This window comes from Metopolophium dirhodum, chromosome 4 (assembly GCF_019925205.1).
Source record: "Metopolophium dirhodum isolate CAU chromosome 4, ASM1992520v1, whole genome shotgun sequence".
NCBI classification, from domain to species: Eukaryota; Metazoa; Arthropoda; class Insecta; order Hemiptera; family Aphididae; genus Metopolophium; species Metopolophium dirhodum.
Genome location: NC_083563.1, coordinates 32,639,445 through 32,663,126, shown reverse-complemented (window position 1 = coordinate 32,663,126; position 23,682 = coordinate 32,639,445). Strand labels below are relative to the sequence as shown.

At 33.1% G+C, this 23,682-nt stretch overlaps 1 protein-coding gene across 3 annotated transcripts in view; it reads left to right on the top strand.

Moving 5' to 3' along the window:
* The window catches only part of LOC132943749 (nucleolysin TIAR), a 356,895-nt gene that overhangs the window by 2,998 nt on the left and 330,215 nt on the right, over positions 1-23,682 (top strand). The window lies entirely within an intron of this gene.

Genomic DNA, 23,682 nt, shown 5'->3' with positions numbered 1-23,682 from the left:
GATTTTAAAATATTACTTGACGTGCCGCTTCTATTGAAATTGGTGAGCACATTAGTAAAATATCTCTCCAAACTTCAAAATAAATAGGGTGTTTTGTAAAAACATAAAAAGAATAATAATAATAATAATAATACTGATTCCTTACCTTCACCAGAACGTGAATTTCTTTTCCCTTTGCGATAATTCTCCGCCGACCCGGTTCTTTGATGGATGTATTGTAACTATATATGGGGGAAAAAAGTTTTGCAATCGTTATAATGAACTGTACAAACATTTTCAACCTCTCCAATGTTAAGTTTGTTGTACTATATTATATTAATAATATTATGATCGGCAACAAAAACTACGTCTACAACGTATGCGGGTCTATTCATAATAATATTATATAATTGATGGGTCAGTGGTGGTTATTATTTTCATATTCCACACTGTATTCACTGCCTTTATCGTCCTCCGAGGATTACAGAAGCCAGGAGTCGCAAAAAAAATAAACACAGTTTCTTCGTCCAAGTTTTAAAGAACCGACTTTGGTGGGATTTATTACAAATCCACTCGGGTTTCGGGGACGGTTCACGTTGTTGCACTAAAGCTACACACCGCACGGAAGCTTTTCCGGGGATTAGTGGATCGTGTGTGTGTGTGTGTGTGTGTGTACAAGTAACGACGAAGCGTTCGGCGTTAGACGTAGGTGCTAGGTACAAGGAAAAGCCACACAGAGGACAGTCTTGATTAAATGATTAATTTTGGTTTGCCGCCCACGGATTAATGACCGTACAACAATTTTATTCCGAGTAGATTACATCGTTGTTAAGCTGCACCACGGTATAGTTTTAAAAAATATTTCGAATCGCTCAGTTATGAATATCTAGTTAAATGTATAGACCAGTCTACTACTAACTGACTCGTTGCAATTCACGAATATTATTATTTTATCGACAAAAAAGTCATCCCGTTCTGGATAGAACGAATAAGACAGACATTTTTTGGGGTAACGATCGAGACGCAGAAAAAAAAACAAAATTACCTCCTTCAAAATTTCACCCACCCCCTCCCCCCCCCCACACACACTTAACCACCAGTGATCACACTGATTGCAAATTGCCGCTCCAATAACACACACTGCAGAAAGTCAAATGCCATTGCAATTACTCTTAGATGTGTGTGAATGTGTGTGTGTGTGTGTATGTGTGTGTGTGTGTGTGTGTGTGTGCACGTAAATCTGTCTGGGGTGTTTCCTTTAATCCTGCTCTCCAGTGCCGTATCTGAGACGATCGGATTAATTGAAAAGCACGCTGGTTCCGGAAACCCTCGTTTGGTTTTCACCCCACGCCACCCGTCGTCCACCCTCGTCGACCGGGTGTGTTCAACCTGCGCCGCTCGTATCGGTCCACGCAAGTCCACGGCCGTATGTGTATATTATATTCCACAATAATACCATTACGACTATAATTCGTTCTAGTTTGGTTTTAACGCAAAAACGAATGTCGTTTGATGGCATTGTCTGTCGGCCGCATTAGTGTGGCTAACGACCGAATAAACGCACCCCGGACGCTGATTGGAATTTAATTTAATATTTTTTAATGTCAATACAAAGGCTAGTATTTAAAACATAGACAGGAAGCTAAAAAAAAAATACACTAAACACACAGAGAATTCGTAATTTTTACAACAATGCATTAATATAATAATTTATAATTTATTATATTTATATAAAACTGAAAAAAAAATTCAATTTTATTTATAATAAATATTATTGTTACTATTGATTACATTTCTAGTGCGTCGTATATGAGTAAGAAAATAGTATTTTCTCTTTCATTTATTTCTATCAGTGATGATGATGACTTTCGAACTAGGAAATTCGATTTTCAATTTGTTATTACGAGTTCTGTCCATTGTATTGTTTATTTCATAAATGTTGTTTATTCCATACGGTATAGATACATAGTTTATACACTTTATTGCTTTGGCCTTTTACTTAACTTGTAACTTCTACTTGAAGTATTAAGTTCAGTTCCAAGCTCAAACGTGTTTCAAATTTAAATACAAACTACTCTCATAGAAACGTTTTGACTACAAGATACTAATATAATGCTTTGGAATTAAAACAATTATTTTAACGACGGTCCAAATGTTTTTTTTTAGTAATTTTCATCAGAATTTCGTGATTTTTTTCTTTATAATTTAAGGTATTGGTAAATTTTAATGTACACTGTACATAAAAATTTTACATATATATCGTCAAAGTTGGGACATTAAAAACTTAACGCGTTTCAGTGCACATTTCCGTATAGGTAAGAATTTTTGTATTGTCTTTCCCGTGAAGTAGTTTTCTTTGTTCAAAAATAAAAGTAATAGGGTTTCAAGGAGCTATGATTGCCAGAAAAAACACAGAAGCACCTCATCCGCAATAATAGTAGTGCGTTTACGAAAAGTCCATACATGGTTAATGTCAAACGGAGCTTTGCAATACGCGTATCCCGCACGACTGAGTGAACCAAAAATCTGTTGGTCGGTCGATTTACGTGTCAGAAAAAACTGAAAATAGTAAAAAAAAGATACGATAAAAACCATTTGTCTGTCTCCGACAGTTAGTATTACAATCTAACGCAGACTGCAGTACAACCCCACGAAATGCGAAATAGTCACAGTTTATAATGTACTATAGACTACATCATTTTGAATAATATTTAGCACTATCGCGGGGTTCGTCGTTATAATATTTTATACCTCAAGTTTATTGTTTTTTTTTTTTTTTTTAACTGATTAACCATTTGAAAAATTACAGACAAAAGTAATCGGTATAATTCCCTAAGAAAGCCATCATGAAGATGATTTTAAAAAAAAAAAACGCAAACATAATATCACAATATAACAAGTCATATATTATTATTATTATCTAATCGCGAATTATTGTTGTAGTTCCGGTGCCTCGGAGACCCGTGACCGAAAACGGAAAATGAATTTAACAAAAGATGTTTTTCATAATGGTCTTTATACAGCGACCGTATACAATAATAAAATAAATGTGTGTGCATGCGCGTGCTGGTTGTTGTGTTGTCGTCGTCGTCGTCGTCGTGTTGCTGTGCGGCGGTGGCGAATAGATTTATGTTCGTTTCCAGTAAAATGTATTTCTATCTCCGACTCATTAGAAGAAGCCGTAATGAGGGCGTACTGCACAGTCCATTAACAAAAGAGCACTACTCTTAGGGAACTCGGCCGGAATCGTACAGTTGTAGTTAGCTGTCGTCCGTTCAGCGAGACGTGGATACGGCGGTGGAGGTGGGGGTTGGGAAGAGGAGAAGACGAGAACGACGATGGTAATAATAATAAATATGTTCTCGGCGAGTGAACTCGCGAAAAAATCGTCTTTTTACGGAAAACTTTATCGTTCGGAATCGAGGAAAATAATATTCTAGTAATATTACTATTATTATTTTTTTTCCCCAAGTGGCAGAGTAATGACAGCGATTTTCATAAGAACTTGTCGTCATAATATAGTATTTAGTATCTACTCATCTGTATCGTTTACCACTCATTCCAGCGAAAACGCTTTGATCTGTTATATAATATATGACGTATATAAATAGAGCCATACGGATGCACGAGTGCAGTATTAGTACAGTATCATGCACATTATCATGTGTAGTACGGACTACGGTCGATAGGTACGAAAGTTCGCAATCCATAGTTTTTTTTTTTTTTTGTACGACTTATTTCGAAATTGTTGTTTTAAATTGGTGTAACTTCACAAATATATAATATATATGATATTATCATTATAAGTTATAATATTAAATGTGTACAGACAAATCAATTTTTATAATTTTTAATAATGCGATCAATGATAATAACATAGTGTATCAGACCATCGTCTAGTGGATTTCGATATTATTGGCAAATGTCATTCATGTTAAAACGGTCGGCTATTAAGAGGGGGGGGGGGGGGCACGATCATGTACGTCTTGTATTATCGTAGTTGTATTATCTAACCGGTATTGTTGGAGAAAGACGAAGCCTTAAATCACGCCTTTGATATTGCAGGCGCCTTTGCGCATAATATACAGTCCAGTAGTGAAGAACTCTAGCCTTTCAGAATGGTTACCGTTCGGTTGATTTTACTGCGAGAAATAAAGATACAAAATATAGAAAAAAAAATAATATACGTACAAAATATTGTATACATCGTACGGACGAAGAAAAAAATATAAATTGCAGTGGGGTAAACATGAGCGTTCAAAGCTGTACGCCAGCCTGACTTCATTAAACTTTGCGCACTTTTACACGCGTTCTAAATCAATGTAATTATATTTTTGAAATATTAATAAATAATACAAGTTCTAGGTTTGATTCGATAATATTTTTTTCCTATTTGAGCAAAACCTATGTCCGAACACATATTTAGAATTGATTATTCGGCACGAGCTGATACCTAATAGATTTGTCTAGTATTATATTAGAAAAACAAATACCTGTTAGCATATACCATTGTATTGCTATAATTGCAGTATTTACTTAATATAAAATCCAAAATGTCAATAATTAGTACAGCAAATAAATTTAATAATAACAATCCCATATTTTAGGGGATTTAGTTTTTTTTTTATATTGATCGATTCCAAACATTTACGCTATTAGAAGTTAGAACTAACAAAAAGGAAAAACATTATATTATACTATAGGCAATATTGTAATTGTAACGCAGGCGAATTAATTATTCTTTAGTAGACAGATACGAAACCATAATATTATAATTATTTTTATTATTATTTGTTCCCAGTCTGAAGTCGGCATATTATTGTTTAGCGTGCAAACGGTCGGAAACGCATTTTACAAATCGTAAAGTCCGCTGGAACGCCAATGCGACGTTTTACACAACAATAATACAGCTGAATGGAAATATTTCTAGTTAATTAATGCACGAACCCTCGTCACGCCAGTATCACGTCGTTAATTCTTTTTGGAGTCAAATCGACCACGACAGCGGTACGTTACCGGACTCACCGGCCGCCACTGAAATTACTAAAGATTCAACGATGAACGAAATCAATTTTTATGCGTATGTCTATAGATAGTAGATACATGAGTCAAAGCATTACTTTTATCGCGTTTGTTTTTTTGGTGGGGGTAAGTGGAAAACACCTAGCATGTCATGTACAAACAAAATGGCGTTTTAAAGTATAAACCGAGGTATAAACTATACTTTACGTAAATAGTAATAATAATAATAATAATAAGTGTATGAAAAATAATATTTAAATTAGGTTTGAGCGTCAGAAATTCAAATTCCTCGTTGCGCTTATCTTTATGTAAATATAAGTATTATTATAGTTGTATAATACCATCGTGGTATTAGTTTTCACGGTAGAAACTATCGCGTTTGACTGCCATCGTGCCGCTGCCTGGCTTAACAAATATAGTGTCGAGATCGGCCATTATAGACACATTGTCTATATCTTGACGATCTTATGTGTAGAATTTACTAAATTATGGCGTAATATAGTATATTATATTATGCTATACGTGAATGGTATAATATTATAGTACCTATACATATTGCCACTATATACACATAACGTCATGTATTATAAAGAAATAACTAAGCACATATTTTTATGAATATAAACTACAATATTATATTTATAACTTTTTTTTAAAAAAAAAACCTATCATTTCATAAAATGTCTAAAAAAAAAAAGCTATGGGAGGATCTGGCCCCCATACCATCCGAGATACGCCCCCCCGAGATAGTATTGTACATACATATATTATAATGATACAGTGTGCAAGCGTATGGGTTTATATGATTTTTTTATTTTTTTAATCTCGAGTCACTTCATAAAAGTAATATATAACATTATCGTTATTACTATTATTATTATATACGAATTTTATTAATCGAGTGTCACTGTATTTCGTGAGTGACCTCTTTTGCTGCAGCTCAAACCCTATCACTCTCTCTGTCTCTCTCTCGCTCTGTCACTCTGTCTTTCCCCCGCACCCTGCACGAGGCGCGCGCAAAATGTTGTTACTTTTTATCCCCCCCCCCCCCACCCCCCACAACAATATCGATAAAATGAGACTAATGCAGTCATCAATACACGTCAAGCACACACCGTCACGAATAACTCTCGCCAAAGTATTTTTATTACTGTTATATTTTTTCGCGACAATTTTCAATCTGTTCGATCCCGTCGCGATATGGTTATTATTATTTTAATTTCCTTTTTTGTTCCTCGTCGATACTTAACATAATATTTGAGTCATTGTATTAGTATATAAAATATTCTGAGTGATAAACACATTCATCCACCTGATGGATATTATATTGTGTACATCTTGGTATACTTTTACTAGTTACTAGGTATACTTGGTATACTAGGTAGTAAGTATACTTGGCACAAAACAAATTTAAATTGTTAGATTTAAACTATACAACTGTTTATTACCATTTGTTTGATCTGACACAAACACAGCTAACACATAACGATAACAATTTTGTGATGGAACAAAATTAATCAAATTATATGTTTTTATAATGGCGTATATAGTATTAATCGAATTATTATATTTAAAAAAAAAGAGGTAAAATATATAACCATAGTTTATTTACAAAAAAAAACTACTGATTGTATTATACGTATTTTATCTGATTTATATTTCAGTAGTTTTTGTAAATTACAAAAAAAGACGTATTTTCAAAAAATAGAATTTATAAATTATTTGCACACGATGACGTGGCACGATGACTGTTTTTCGAAGCTTTGTTTAAATACGACAAAAAAAACTTTATATAGGATCTCTTGGTATTTGATGAATAAGCAATACGTACTATGAATTATAATAGATTGATAAACAATATTTTTTATTATTATAATTTTCAAAATGTAAGCTACATTAATAAAAATATATCCTCGAATATAATTAGAATTACGAGTTACGGATTAACACCTTATAGGTAACCTCATAACCCCCTAATGTTTGTAATGTGACCACGTATAATAATATCATAAACAATTACTAATCTCGAGTTGATCAAATGGTTAAATTTATTAATCTGTGACATTGTATATTATGATTAGGATAAGGCTTGTAAATTTCAGTAATAAACGGCTGATTCGTTTATACAACGTGGATCGATACCCCCTATGAAATCAAACAACAATAATTTCTACTGATTATAGAATATTCCATTTCATCGCGATAAATTTATTTTTGTATACATAATATTGACGTCATCCCTCGTAAAATATCTGAAACGCAGTGTTACCGTTCTATGTGCGTATTATAATATAATATCACCACTCGCATTCAGCTGCTGTTCACTGCACAACAGTGAGTTATATAATATATATTGTCCAATTGAGTTTTATTTACAATTTTTCAAACGTTCTACATTCCAATATTTTTTTATTGAACTAGTCGGAGAGGTAAAAAAAAAAAAAAAAAACGTTTGTTTTTTACCGTCGTCAGTGCGTGTGTTTGCTGAGATTTTAAACAATTTTTTACTATATATTATTCTGTACACATCATTAATACAAACAATAAACTGCTTCATTTTCTGCACTTGTCAAAGAAAAATTATAACTAAACACTGTTATAACGGTAGCTATAACAATATTCAACGTATACGTAGTCGTAGTGTATAGTACGTAGTACGTTTGCTTATAATATTATGTTACTATAATATACTTTTCTATTAGGTATTTTAAGTGAAAACTTAAAACATGTATTTGACTACTTCTTGTGTTTTATTTTTTTTTTCTACATAATATAAACAAACGAATATTTCAAAACTGTTTTATGAAATAAATATTGAAAGTTCTTTTTTTTGTTATGAAGATTGAAAAAAAAAACGCTTAGTTTTTACAAACAGCTCTTTGTCATAAACACGACTGCGCATAATAATGCTAGCGTACTTAAAGGTCTACTACTTTTCTCAACAGTCATTTTCTACATATCTATATAAAGATACACATACAATATATATTGTGTATAATATAACCAGCCGGAGTTCGAACATCGTATGTTATAATCCCAATGACGGTAGAAATACAGTTGACGCGCGTCTTTTAATTTTACGTGTTTATCGATGACGAGTAAACAAAAATTGCGTAGTGTAGATTTGTCTTTTTTTGTCTTGTTAAGTCGTTTCCGTATAGGTAACAATTGATTTTTTTTTTAATTTCATAGTTGGTGTTTAACATACATATTATTAGGTAACATAATATCATATTATTTTCCGTTCGCCTAGGACTTATACAAATAGCATTTTATGTAATATTATATTTTTATAAGCGTTGATAAAATAGTAGATGGAGTTGAATTTTGGCGTGGTATCCATTTATGTATTCACATGCGATATCAGTATATCACGTTGGAATATTACTATAAATTGATATTGGGCCCCATCCGAACTCAGAAACTCGACTTATATACCGCAGTACATCACCTGCAGCAATGGCAACGACCACGATACTATCAATAATAATAAGTATAGTATATAGCCGAAAGAAACTCAAACGATGTGCATATTAAACTAATATATGGGCCACGGGTGAGAGGATTCATAATGCGACCGTACCGGTATAATAGTTGCCATTGGCGTGTTGCCGAGTTTTCCGGCCGAAAATATCTCTCTCACACCCCTCCCCCCCTCTCTCTTTCTCACCCATCTCTCTCACTCTCTCTTTCTCTCTCTTTTTATCTATATATCTCAAAAATTACGACTACTACTCTTACAACACTAGAACACGTTGACGTAATACTGAAGTATCGTATTTTATTGCACATTTTATGTCATTACCTAGCGTGTCGAGCGAACACTACGGAAAAAATATTTCTAATCAACAGATAAACAAATAATAATAATATGACGACAATTTAATATTGTACCTACCAACAATATCATATTTATTTATTTCAACTATTTATTTATTTTTAAAATGTTTTTATCGATGAATATGACAAACTATTACTATTTATATTTTACGAAAGTCACACCAGATACATGGCCTGACAAGAGCATTGAAGTATTCCAGAGAGATCTTTATGTTCAGAAGGTCTTACATAATATTACAATATTTTTTTTTTTTTCAAATTGTCAACTAATTGTCATGCGTATGATGCGTACCTAATGTTTTGCACAATGGCCAGTGGTTGAATGCTACTTATATATAACGGTGTCGGTGCAACGTATTTTGGATTTTAGAAATTTATTCATGGGTAGATTTTTTACCCGAAGAATCGCGATATACACGTTTTAACGTAATGCTGAGAACACCTTATATTATTTTAAAAATGACTTACGTTTAATCATGTTGTTTGGAAAACGTTTTAATATAAAATCAGACATTGTATATTGCACGAATACGTTATAACGTGTACGAACCTTATACACCGTGTACAATATCAAACGCAAAGGTTTTATAAACTTAATATATAGGTACACTTTATTATTGTAATAATGCACGTACGCTTAACGTTATTAAACTGGGTATTGTCTAACAGCGTACGAAATCAAAATTGTAACAATATTTATTTTCAAATACCCGTATACAATACGCGTTATATATTATTATGGTATATGAATGTATTTATACGTATAGGTACCCATACAATTATTTGCAGGAGTTCTATTAGTTTACGTTGTACGTATATGCGACTGTTATACGATCGAGTATTAAATTTGAAAATGCAATTTTGTTGGTAGCTACCTACTATGTTTTTGTTATTTTATATTAAAAAAAAAAAAAGGTTATATATTACATAAAATACACAATAGGTACACCAATTTAAAAAAAACCATTTACAATATTACTTCATAAATTTGCTTTTATTTTTAATCTTAGAATATAATGTCAATGTGTCATTCTCACTTCGATAAATTCAACTTATTGACCAACAATTTTCTTTTATATTATGTAAAATAAAATAAACAACTTGTTGGATATAAACTGATTAGTCCCCGTATTCCAAGCATATTCGTTATCATGATCTTTCAACCTGTATGACATAATATTATTATGGTCAAATGAAGCGTACAATGTTATTTCGTATAATAATATGTGATAATTGATAACACGGATATTGAGATATGGATAGTAAAATATTAGATTTCTGACTGTTAATTATTGTTATATGCGATTACTATTGAAACAAACAAAGTCAATATCTGCCGCCACTGTTGTGAAAATAATAAAATTAGAGTATTATCAATTAATACAGATGACGCGTATATTAAATATTCTTGTAGTATTCTGTCTTAGGCTTGGACTAATAAATAAATATCATAGTAAAATACAACCATTTAATAGTTAAAACGAATTTAAAACAAAACGGATTAAAAAAAAAACACCTTTATTACTATAGTACTCACTGAAACTGTTTAAATTACTTGTTTCTACTATAATTCAGAGGTGTACATAAATTAATAACACATGATTCGGTTATGTACCTATTATACACAATAAAATATGGAAGTTGTTTAAATAACGTTTCAAATATTTATAACTCTATCGAAAAAGTCAACGATCATTGTTTAAAAGAATTTCATGGTAAGCCGATGCCAGAAATTGTAATAATTTTAATGTGAGTAGGTACAGATTTAATATAAATCTGAATAAATGTAATAGCATAGTAAAAATAACAAAAATAAATGTTCTTTAAATGTAAAGCGATTGTGTATTTATACTTTCATAAAATATAAAACAATACGAGAAATTCTTGTGACATTTTTTTTTATTGAACGTTATTAGTGAAAATTATAACAATATTTATTCACACAAAAAAAAATGTTTCGTAAAATTTCGTTTGAGTAAACTATATTTTATTAATGTAAAAATCGTCGTTTTAAGTCTAACGGCTTTTGGGCTTTGAATAAATAATCCATTGTTTATGCACTGAATGAGAAAAATTATAAATAAATAAATTGAAAAAATTAAAAAATGTATAAAGATGTTAATGATTTTCAACGTTCTTGTGACTATAAAATTCCTCATAGGTAACTGCAGACACTATGCACATTTTTAGTAACTGTATATTAAATATTAATGCAAAATAAATATAATTTAATGTAAATTCATATTCCATGTCATATGTAACAATAATATTATTATTATTTTAAATTACAAACATTAGGAAAACTGGTCTAATTAGCTGTTTGTATGGGAAGGGGGCAAGGGTACGGTTGGATTGAAACAAGTTCATGTATGGCAATGATTTGGCACTAAAGACTCGGGTGGTCACCCATCCTGGAACAAGTGACAACGGCCAGTGCTTGCACTCAAAACATGTCTTGTGATTTAATACAACCACCACTAACTTAATCCACTAATATAAATTTATTATAATACCAAACAGTAAATATTGATTCGAACATGTTTGTAATAAAATGTAGCTGGTTTGGTAATAGATTTTACAGATTTAATTAATGATTAAAAGTAACAATATAAACAACAAAATAATATATAAGTAAACAGTAGATAGTTGTACGGAACACTTATAATTAAGTAAACATAATTAGTAATCTTGGGTGAGGGTAATTTAAAAGAAAAAAATGTATTGTTACGTTCACTTCACGTACGCAAGAAAAAATATGAGCTATAGATGTGTATACCTGGGCAAGTCAACATCTCAGTAGTTTTACTTAAATAATCAATTTTATGGTAATCAACAACTGTACTTTATAGGCGTGTAGCTGGGGTAAAATTACGTCTGCGAAACGTTAGTCTACAGATATTTTTCACGTCTTTCACCGTGCAAACATGCACATATAATTTTCCTTGTAATGCCTACATCTAAACGTGCGTGTTTGGAGAACAACAAGGTTTGTATAGGTAATGAATATGTTTGGTCTTGTGAAAGAGAATGGCTTGTAAATAAAAAAAATATGATACATTTCCTACGCTATGTAGGTAATGAATTAATGAATGACCGTTGGTCACAATATATTACCGAGATATGCGGCTGTGATATTTTATATAAAATTAAAATTAATATCTATTCCATCGAATAATGCAGCAGCAGACGACACCGTGAGATAATATATTATTTACGAGCGCACATTCGATGTCGCACACACATTATTTTGGCGCTTTCATTTAGATCGCACAGTCAGCTGGTAATTCACCAATATTGCTCTCGGCTCACTCCAAGTTCGTTCTTGAATATATTAATATCATGCATTTTATTGAATTTCTGATTTTGAGAATTGTTTAAAAATACCAATGGGGCATTGAAATATAGTCCTCTCACTATACTTTCCGTTTGAAACAGAATCGTCTATTTTTAATCACCCCGCAAATCAAACGAAACGCTTTTAGTCTCGTTTTTGAATAATACAGTCCCGCTTAAATCAGAGTAAAAACAGAAACGTGTACATACAAGACATTATTCTTACAATATTGTATACTAAAACAATAGTTACAAACAACGGTTTTGCTGAATCGAGCGTGGAGTGCCGTCGAACAATACTGTCAGCGATAAACATGATACATGTCTTATTTTGCACAATGTAATATTATTATGAACCCGCCACGACCCTTACCAACAATACTGCTCGTCCGACAGGCACGCACGGGCTGTTATCTCCGAAATATTATCTTTAAAATATAAAAGTTATTTAACAATTCGTCGACGTCTTTTTTGTCAGAGCTAACCAAAATATTGTTAGTCGAATATTTATTTATTTTTTACTACCCTATAGCAAATAGTATATACAGTATAAACCTATTTTAGTATAATATATTATAATATTCACATGTCGTTGAAAAACGGGTCTTCGACGTTGTACATTTCAGAAAAGCAATTATATATTACAATTTATAATAATAATAATAATAATTAGTAAATAGCATACGCGTATGACACGTGATAATAATATGTTTAGTCTTTAGTGCTGTATCACGCTGGTGCACGTGCACGACAACGACGCCGACGGTGTACGTATAAAACTCGGATTAATATTAATAATAATAATAATAATAATAATAATAATATTATAAAAGAGTCACCGTTGCGCAGTGCCAGTGTAACAAAGTACAACGGGGCCCGGCCAAGTCGTATAATGTGACACTCGAAAACCTAACGATCCCCAGCCACGGGGCGGCGAGGGTTGAGAAAGGGTTTAATAACGACCACCGCGGCGATACACAATATACTTATTATACGATGCGTGTGCGTGTGCGCGCTCGTGTCTCCAGCGGGACGCGAGTGAGGACTGCTCCGATATGATAATTATTATTGAAATTAAAATTTAAAAAATAAAAAAAATGTTGGAAACAAAAACACGGCGAGAAGAGAAAACGGCGGGAGTGAGCTCCCCACTTCGTTAAAAATGAAATAATAAAATAACAAAATGACCGTAAATTTGTTTCGCGCCGCGCCGCACTCGAAGGCGAGCTTTTACCCGCTCGTTAAGCTATTTTTTTCTCTTTCGCGTTTCATATTATTTTATAATCGGCACCGCATTGTATAATTACTATACTCTCTTCTTCGCCCTCCACATACATAGTATTATAATATCCCCGAGTATATTATAATCTACTCTTAGGTACCCGAACAAAATGCGGTGGTGACTGCTGATTTTCAACGAAGCAATCGTTATAATGATAACAATATCATTACAATAATCTATTATTCTAAAACATGAAGTGAATATAATACGCGTGCATAATGTCATTAAGGATGTCGCGGTGATGGTTTTTCCAATTTTCCGCTGTCCTATAAAATTAGAAAATTATATTTTAGTTACTACCTACCTTATTTAATTATAATAATTTTCCACTAATCTACTGCCCGATACCTATTTAAGAGGGAGGGGATGTTGTTCGGTGTATTATTATATCAACAAAAATTACTTCATAGTACAAATCTCACGCCTCATTGATATGTCAAATTTTTTTTTGTCTTAAAGATGTTAATTTCCAGTTCAAATCAAAACCAGAATTTTCATTTTACTTTAAATCGTTCTAAGAAAATACGATTGAAAAATAACGAATGTTGTGCATTATTCAAATGCATATGTTAGCTTCTATAGTTGTATTATAATTTTGAAAATCGGGCATTGATCCGACATGCGAAATGTTCTCTTCTTTTAAATAAATAAAAAAAAAAATTAACAAAATCCGACTATTTTACAAGGTGTGAGAGGTCCGTAATGTCCTGTAAGACATTTGTTTATACTAAAAACGCACAAGCTTCGCTTAATAATAATACCCGTTTAAAGGTGACCATACGCGGAGATAGAGTTGATATATTATTTTGCGTTTATAAAAATAGAAATACTATAATAATATATTGTATATTGTGTTGTCCAAGTGCTATTGGCTGATCTTCGTGGAGTCGTTTCGGACGAATTGGGATTTGTGAGATCGATCGACGCCGACAGTATACCGTCGTGACCGAAACCCGGGTAATCGGTATATACCGCGGTTACCCGGATGGAGGTATCAGGCGTATCTTTTTCTATACGGTTTTCAAATGCTACCAAAAACGCAGCTGTGCAAGCTGTATACATGTAGCGTGCATATATAGTGTGGCACGTCTTCGGACCGCTGTCGTCGTTGTCCGTTTGAAATTCGTCCCGGGAGACGTGACACCGGCAACAATGTGTGGGTCGAGAATGATCATCGGCGACGTCTCGACGTGGTCAGCGTTGGTATAAGATTAATATATATATATATATATTTATCTTACAAAAAGTTATCTGCGGTCAGGTCTCCCATGATGTCCCGCGGGATCGCCCGACGGTAAAAAATGAAATAAAACGCGCCGCGAATGATGATATCGTGACTCGCGAGATTAAATACGTCCGGATATGACACGATCTCGGATTGCGTTCTGCGGACCTGTGTCATCCGCTGAGTATCAAAATATTATTTTTATTGAAATAATATAATAATATGTTAGGCATGTCCACAGAGTCAAACAAATATTAATTATAATTATAATCTACGACTAACATGTACAGCAAAACTAATATTTAGAGTTTTCCGTATTCGTAATTTTGAATAATATGTATAGCGGTTATAAAATAATTATTGTCCAAAAGGAGAAACCGCTTTCAGCTAGTGGTGTTGGTTCTGAACGCGTTTCCATAAAGTGTCGTAATTGGTATTATGTACATACATACACCATAACGACCAAAATGTCATCAAATTGTGTGATTGCACTTTAATGTCATGCACAATAAAATTATCACAGACCAAAACACTGCACCAGTCCACTGATCAAACGAAGTGATCGTCTGTTTAACGATCATGCTTGTGCACAATATTATAACGCTTTGGATTACATTTTTTTTCGAAATGTATTCCCAAAATCTTAACGAGAATATTATAATTTCAAAAATTGGTTCCGTTCGTCGTGTTTTACTTAATAGTCGCCATTCGTGCGCGTGGTATACGGACGTGTGAGTTGGCAGTTTTGCAGGGACGAGTGGGCCTTGTATCAAGGTAGTAGTTAAAAATAAAAATAAAAAAACTGAAGGATAGAAGAGACCACCGGGGAGTCTGTTCGGTATTCAAAATATTCAAATGTAAGACCGGCGGCAAGTTTAGAACGACGATGACCGATTAAAGTAGCTCGTAACGTCGCGGCCTGTCAGAACAGTAGTCCGGAAGACACTATTTTAACAGCGTCTAGTCGATTTCGTGGAATAGCGTATTTCCGGCATCGGATCCTTTACTGTCTATCCTCAACTGTGAGACCATCTCCTTCTCGTCCCTTCTACCCGCCGAAAAGCTAGTGAACACATATGTTCGGCTCGATGGCGTTGTTTTTGTACGTTGTCCGTGAACAGAAGTGTCGTTCGGTCGCGGGTGTGACGTTAGTACGCGGCGATGGTGGCAACTGGTGAGCCGGGACACGGAGGGTCATCAGCCGCCGCCGCGGGAAAATAATTAATATGACCACCCCTACCGACGTACCACTCACCCCCCCCCCAATTCAATCCCCCTTTTACTGGGGTTTTATATCCCAGCCAGGCCCCAACGCACACGCACCTCACAGAAACGTTTTGCTCTCGTACGCCGCTCCGAAATCAACGCGCTCGAACGATTTGGACTTTTTTTTTATGAATAATGCGAGTGTCGTCGGCGACGTGAAATAATTATTAAAAATATTATACACGCGCGCGCAAACTTCCGGACGGTACGCTTTATTATAATATATATATATGATGTTTGATCATTTGTATTTATTACCGGTGTTTTTTATTATTACTTTTTTTTTCACTCCCATCATAGCTACACACATTCCTCGTCGGTCACGAGTTGATAAAAAAAATCCAGACCGACATCCCAACGACAAAACATAAATAAAACAGATAATTATTCACACAGACGAGTCGGAAATTGGCTATTCATCACGCTATACACTAGTAACTAATAAGTATACTAACTCGTGAATGATTTCTATTTAGAACGTTATATAATGAAAGTGACATAATATAATGATATCACTATATAGTACAGCTATTTTAATATATTTTATCAAAATATACTATTGTTATGCTTCTTTTTCATTTATTCGATTCTTAGTTATAAAATTATTTCACCGATAATATTGTTTTTTTAACCCGTCGTTGGTATCGCTATGCAGAGTCCCGCCATTGGTATTGAGTGAGCGCTGCGTTCACCTCGTTGTTTTTTCATCATTATTTATTATACAATGAACATAAAATATTGAAATCAATGACAAATTATTTATATTTTAATCTTTTACAAAAAATGTTCTTACGATTTTTCTTAATTATAAATTGTTTACCACTAAAAATTAATTTATAATTTTTTATACATAATATAATCATTATCATTCAACTTGGCCTTAGTGGTCCGGAATATTTTGCTGATTATTATACAGTATGCATATGAATATTGTATGCTCCTTAAAAATAGGCCTAACTGTCTGAGCTTACGAAATAGTATTAGGTCGATCTATTGAGTGAGTGCAATGCTCAATTTATGAATATTACTAACAACATTGCATGTCGATATCTAATCGAGAATCATGTATAAAATTATTATATTCACAAAAGTATATTTAAACATATTTCGATTGAAGGTATAAAGAGTATCAGATTAATTAAGTAATAAATAAATAAATAAGTGACTCTTAAAATACTAACGAGGTGAGCGCCACGCTCACATCGCGACCACTGACGACGGGTTAAGGCGGTTATACGAGTGTTGATCTAGCAATTTTTTTTTATAATACGCATGAAACGTTGAGGTTTAACAGCATTATATTTACTGGTAAATGTATTATTAACGATTTATAGTGATTGATAATGGTGATGATGATATTATAATTCCATCCACAAAAAAAATCTTCTAAATCATTCAAAATTATTATAGCAGGAACATATTGCAATATATATATAATCGTAAAAAATAATGCACTGATTCAAAATAAACAAAATATGGTTTTGCGGTAAGTTTTAAATAGTTACCATTTAGGAAACTGGCAAAATTATTTATGAAAATTGACTATTGCCGACATGGGATTTTGGTTTTGTAAAAATTCCATTACAAACCTTACGCTCTTTCGCATTCGGATAAATCAACACTGCTCTGTGTGCATAACTACACAAGTTCAACGAGACACAACTTATATTGTTGTATTGTTGATATTGTGTGGAAGTAAAATATTATTACCGTACGAATTTCCCAAATGGCAGAGAGCGTCGACCACGTTAGTAATCAGTGACCTCCCCTGCTCCTCTGCTGTATGCGGACAGCCACCCTTAATTATGTCGACAATAATAATTATGATTGTCATAATTATAACACCAAACAATACAAAACAAGAGAGTGGTCTTCCTTGATGTTCAGTGAAGGCCCAACAACCCGGTTGTACAAACCCCAATTAGTAACTGGGAATTCTGGAATTTTCGTATCACCTTTTTATGTGCTCTTGGTTGTTTATATATTACGATACATTAATACGATATTATTATGATTAATTGCACTGACATTTGCCTTATAAATGGTCAAAATCGTTGCTGCACAAATGTCATGATACGCAATATATTATAGTTTAATAACGATTTACAAATGATAAATATATTAAAATAATAAACATTATTAATCAACGTTATCAAACAACACGATTTCAAACAAAATCAAAATATGGAACAGACAATACCGTGCATAAATAAATATCTGCAACCGAATAAACGTTAATTGAACAATTTGGTTAGTACAATAGTGTAGGTACGTATTGTTTTGGTAATTAATTGGTAATTTGCTAGAGGAATTATTAATCATAAACAAATACCTACTAAATGTCAGCAAATAATTATGTAAAATATTAATAAAAATACGTATAGGTATCATTGTTACTTTGGTAGTTCAAAATAATATGCTTATCAATATTTTAATGATTTGAATTTGCATAATTAATTTTCTGAATATTTTCTAAACAAAATATTATGTAATAAGAAAAAAAATAATCATAAAAAAATCCAATTATTTGATCAATAATATAATCTCTCCGTTTCTATTGTATTTAGTGAACTAGTAAAAAAAATGTACAGTTCTGTTAGTTAAAAGTTAATTTTACGTTATCGGCAGATAAAATATTAGTCTAATTATTAGACTTCGAGGTTTGTTTTATTACTCTCGATAATGTTCGGCGAGTCGATATAAAATAAACAAAATATATATAATTACTATACAGCTACTACAACTGTTATATGGTTATAGCAAAAACATAAGATTTGTATCAAAATTATTTGGAAATCATCTATTATAATATTGGTATGTCGCGTATTATTTAAAAAAGTGATGATGTATAGTAGGTACATTAAAACTAATATCCTAGAAACACTAAAACAACCATTAAACTTTGTAAAATGCAAAATAAGAGTTATATCTTACTTAATGGTAATGGTTAAGTGTATAATTCATGATATTATCTAATGAAATATAGAACGTTTTAGCAAGGCTGGGCATGAACGAGTTAAAAATTTAAAGTTAAGTTAAAAAGTTTATTTTATTTTAACTTTTTAACTTAATTAGTTATTTTTGGCTTTTCATTAACTTCACTGTTAATTTACTAAATTTCTTTCTTAATTAACGTGAAATTAACGAGTTAATTTTTCATTTTAAGAAGTAAGTTAAGTTAATTTATTTTGTTTTTAATTTTATAATATTTCACTATTTCAGTCTATTTCGTTTTCATGTCAAAAAATATGTATCGTAAATTGTTTAAAGTTAAAAATTTATATAATTCGAATCTAACTTATATGGAAATACTGTATAGTGTATTAATACTATATCCTATAATTTAGTTTTGGGTTGGAAAAAAATTAAGTACGCTAGCGTTGTATAAACAAATTAACTTTTTTTTAACTTAAAAAAAAGTTAACAAAAAGTGTGTATTAACTTTTAACTTAACTGAGTTAACCTGGAGTTAAATTAACTTTTAACATTTAACTTTTTGTTATTGGTGCATATTAACTTAACTTAACTGAGTTAAAAAAAATCATTAACTTGCCCAACCTTGCGTTTTAGTATATTATTTATATTATATATATTATAAAAAGAACATTTTTTTCATAGTAAACATTACGATTTAAACTGTTTTATTGATAATAAAAAAAATTTTATAGTTAATATCGATCACACAACGCGCATAATATAGTGTTGATTTGCCAAATAATGTGTAAGGGGTTCGACGTTTTTAAAAAGAACAATAACTGTTATAAATATGACGATGCACCATGCACGTTATAACATTAAGATGACGGTAATATTATAATATAAATACCGTGGAAATACCATGCTTAATAATGTCATTATTATTATTAATAATAATAATAATAATAATAATATTATAATAGGTAACATTGTGTGGTGTTATTTTGCATACACGGTGCGCCGTGTTAAAAATACTTTAAACGCAATAAATTATTCGCCGTCAGTTCGGTTTAAACAACGTTACAATCGCGAGTGTTTGGACGTAAAACACTGAATAATTATTAATTAACTTTCGGTTAGTCACCGTCAGATACGGGCTCTTGCATCCCGAAGGTCTAGTTTGGACGATTAAGTTGCAGCAGTTTGTTGGCGTATAATCGTATTCCACCGAACCACCGCATAAACGTTCCATTGTATCTCATCGCACAAAATTCGTCCACCACCTCCTGTTGCTTCTCCCCGTTCCCCTTATTCCTCTCTCACAATTCATCTCTTTATCGCCTCACTCCTTGTCCTGCCGCACACTCGACCTGTCTCTAATGATCAATTTTCTGTTGTTCGGTTCAGAGAAAACTAATATATTTTCTTGTAAATTAAATTGTATGCAAGACTTTGCGTCGGGAAGTTTCAGTCTTCCGGGCGAATCGTGATTCCCATTCTTGTACATTGGACAACAAACGAAAATTCGTGCGAATAAATGTCTTATTTTTAAGACGTCACAGTGATATTTTCGTTAAATATTATATACAAATATTACGAGTAATATGTATAAGAAAACCGCGATTTTCAGACCAGGATCACGATTAATAACAGTCATGGTATTTATTTAAGACACTAATGCAAAATCGGCTTATTTTAAAATTTTTTTCTGTGTCTCTTTATTTTCCCTGGTAAACGGCCGCCAATCAATTTCGCGAAATGAGCGATCGAAATTTCGTAACACGGATCGCCGCAAATAACGTAGGTACCCAGTAATATATCGACTGACTGGTTTTTCGTGTCCTTGGACGACTTGTGCGGGTTCCAAACGTACCTATATGTCGTGGAATCAATCGCGTAGTATTACGAACATTATACGAATTTCGTCGTATTTCCCGGAACCAATTCGTGATCGGATCGCGTATGTTTGCCGCCTTGGCCGCCGTGTGCGTTATTAGTTGAACGGTAGCGACTGTGACCAATCTCTCTAGAGTTCCGGTCGGTGGCGGCAATAAAGTTTCCAACCCGACAGCTATATATACTAGCCGGGGAAAAAAAAAAAAAACAAAAACAAACCAAAAAACCGTTAATCAAGCTCCCGGACTACAATTGTTTTGTTATTCCGGCAGGCGAATTTCTCCTCGCTCTACCCTTCCACCACGCGACCTCGCCATATATTTATATGTGTTTCTATCTCTCTCGCTCTGTTCGGAAAAAAAACTTTCTCCCCGGCGGGAGCGGAGAGGTGGCAGTAAAAAGTATTTTCTCTCTCGCTCTGTCCCTTTCTCATTTCCCTCGTCATTTTTTTTCGCCGTGTCTCACCGACTTCTCTTTTTCTGTCGGCCGCCCACCCGTAGTGTTTACTAGTCAAAGTTGTACGACGCGAAGAGAAAAGTAAACAATATAACAAAGGAGAGTGAAAAAAGTGGTCGAAGATAATAATTAAAATAACGTTGGAAAACTTTGCACGCAACGCACTGTTGTCGCTGCTGCCTGTAGTAAGTTCCCGTGTACCTTGTGATGCGTCTTCAAAACATTGTCCTATGCGAAAAACTAATATCGGTTGTAAGTTCGTAGCTTCGGTGATTAAACGATGCCTATCTCGTCGGCGTACTTAAGCGCACTACAGTCGCGGACGATGTTATATTTATTTGCGGCTGTGTAAATAATGTAATTTTTTTTTTCTTCCTTCATTCCCATGTCATCTAAATCGATACTGAAAACAGTGGCATGGTTTTTGCACCGTAATGAAGTGCTATAATTAATAATATGACTGAAGCAGTTTCTTTGATTAACTACAACGAATCAACTGCGGGTCTTCTTTTTATCGTTATTACAATGTTGTAACTAAAATATGATGCGTTTTAATTGTACGCTTTGGTGGTTCACTATAACAAGTGGAGTGAACCGTTCCGAAAAAAACATACTGAATTGATTAAATTGTTTTATAATAATATAATATAATAATACATATATTATACATGAAATTATGTATGAAACCTTTTTAATAATTAATTAATTCCGTACGGACGGATCTGTTAAAAATATCGTGAGGACTTTATGTTATAACCAGTTTAACAAAAATATTTAAAACTTGCAACGATTAATAAATATGTGATGCAGTGAAGTTTTTGGTATCAATTATTGCAGTAAATATAGATTTTAGTTCAAAATATTATCAACAAAAAATATGTAAAATAGAGAAATGCATACAAACTATTTTATCATAATATACAACGTTCACCACAAAAAGAGTACTTATACCTAATGGTAATTAGTAATAACTATTCAATATATCAGTATTGCAATGGATTTAGATATAGAAATCCTGATGTATAATTTGGTACGTATATTGCACCCGTTTGCTATTCATTGAACAAGATACAACAAGAGTGCACAATTTTCTTAATTTTAAATTTTTTTTTTTACAACCTGCTCTCAGGTTTTTTTGTTTTTGGTGGCATACCAAAATATTAACTACTGAAACGCATTGCAGGCAAGTAATTCGATCATGACATGATTTTTCGTGTCGAACCGATCGAACTGCAGGGTGCTAGTAATAAAATATGTATATAATATTATACATAAATACATAATATCGTCGGGTGGTATTTGATTTGGTGCGACCAAAATGTACACGAAAACCATAATCTAGTATAAATTGTGTGGGAAGCACCTATATCACGCGCGTCGTATGTGTAATAATATATTCTCGATGCGCATTATAGCTGCGTGGTACTGTCAGTTCCGAATATATTTTAAACTGAGCGCTTTTAACGGCCAAAAGTGCAATAAATAATACCGGTGTAAAACCCATAAATGATCCGGCCTTTACGCGTCCCTTCAAACGTTGGCCGCTGTGAAATATACTCTCCTGTATATGGACCCTTGTGAAAAACACTGTGCGGCGGGGGGGTTGCACTCTGCGCGGTGTACCGAAATCGCGGGTCTTGCAGTGGTGGTTTTTTTTATTTATTTATCTCACGTGGTCGCTAAATGGAATATTTCATCCACCGTAATATTTATCGTCGTTTATGTTAAACACTTATGATATTAATAATAATATTGTAATACAACGCTCCGGCATTGGGTCAGATTAAAACCATCGGACGACGTTGTTTGAATTAAAGCTATGACGATTTTCGCTCATTCACCCGTCGTCCCAAAGATTACACATAAGATCGCCGATTCATTTCGCCGAGTGAACGACGTATTATATTATAAAACGTTGCAGGTGGTCGTCACACAAAAAGCGCCGGAATCGTTGATCGTTATTCATAATAATAATAGTAATAATATATTATTACAATTTATTCCCAAAACGTACAAACAAGGAAATTCTTTCAGCCGCCAAGTCCGAGACATTAGTCAATGTCGGCTTTATTAGCACCTTGGGCCCGCTAAAACGACGGTTTGGGTTTCATTCTGTTTGTCTTTGCACCCCACGTTTCATCAGGATATTGTACCTATAGATAATAATAAATTCGTCGGCGCCAGCATTGGCGATGAACACGAACAATATGAAGGTAGCGGATTACAAGAGAATGCATTGTGAGGTTTAATATATAACACTTGGCTACATAGTAGTTCTCTCGGCACCGGAATTTCTCGACCCAAACATGATCGAAACTCTCGCAGTAAATTTGATTCCAAACGCTATCGGTAGTTCTAGACAACAGCTGTTGCGCTCGAATCGAGTAACACTCAACCATAGTATCCAAAATACCACTCAAACGATACAAAATTCACGATTTCGAGCCGGTGATTGATCCATTTAATA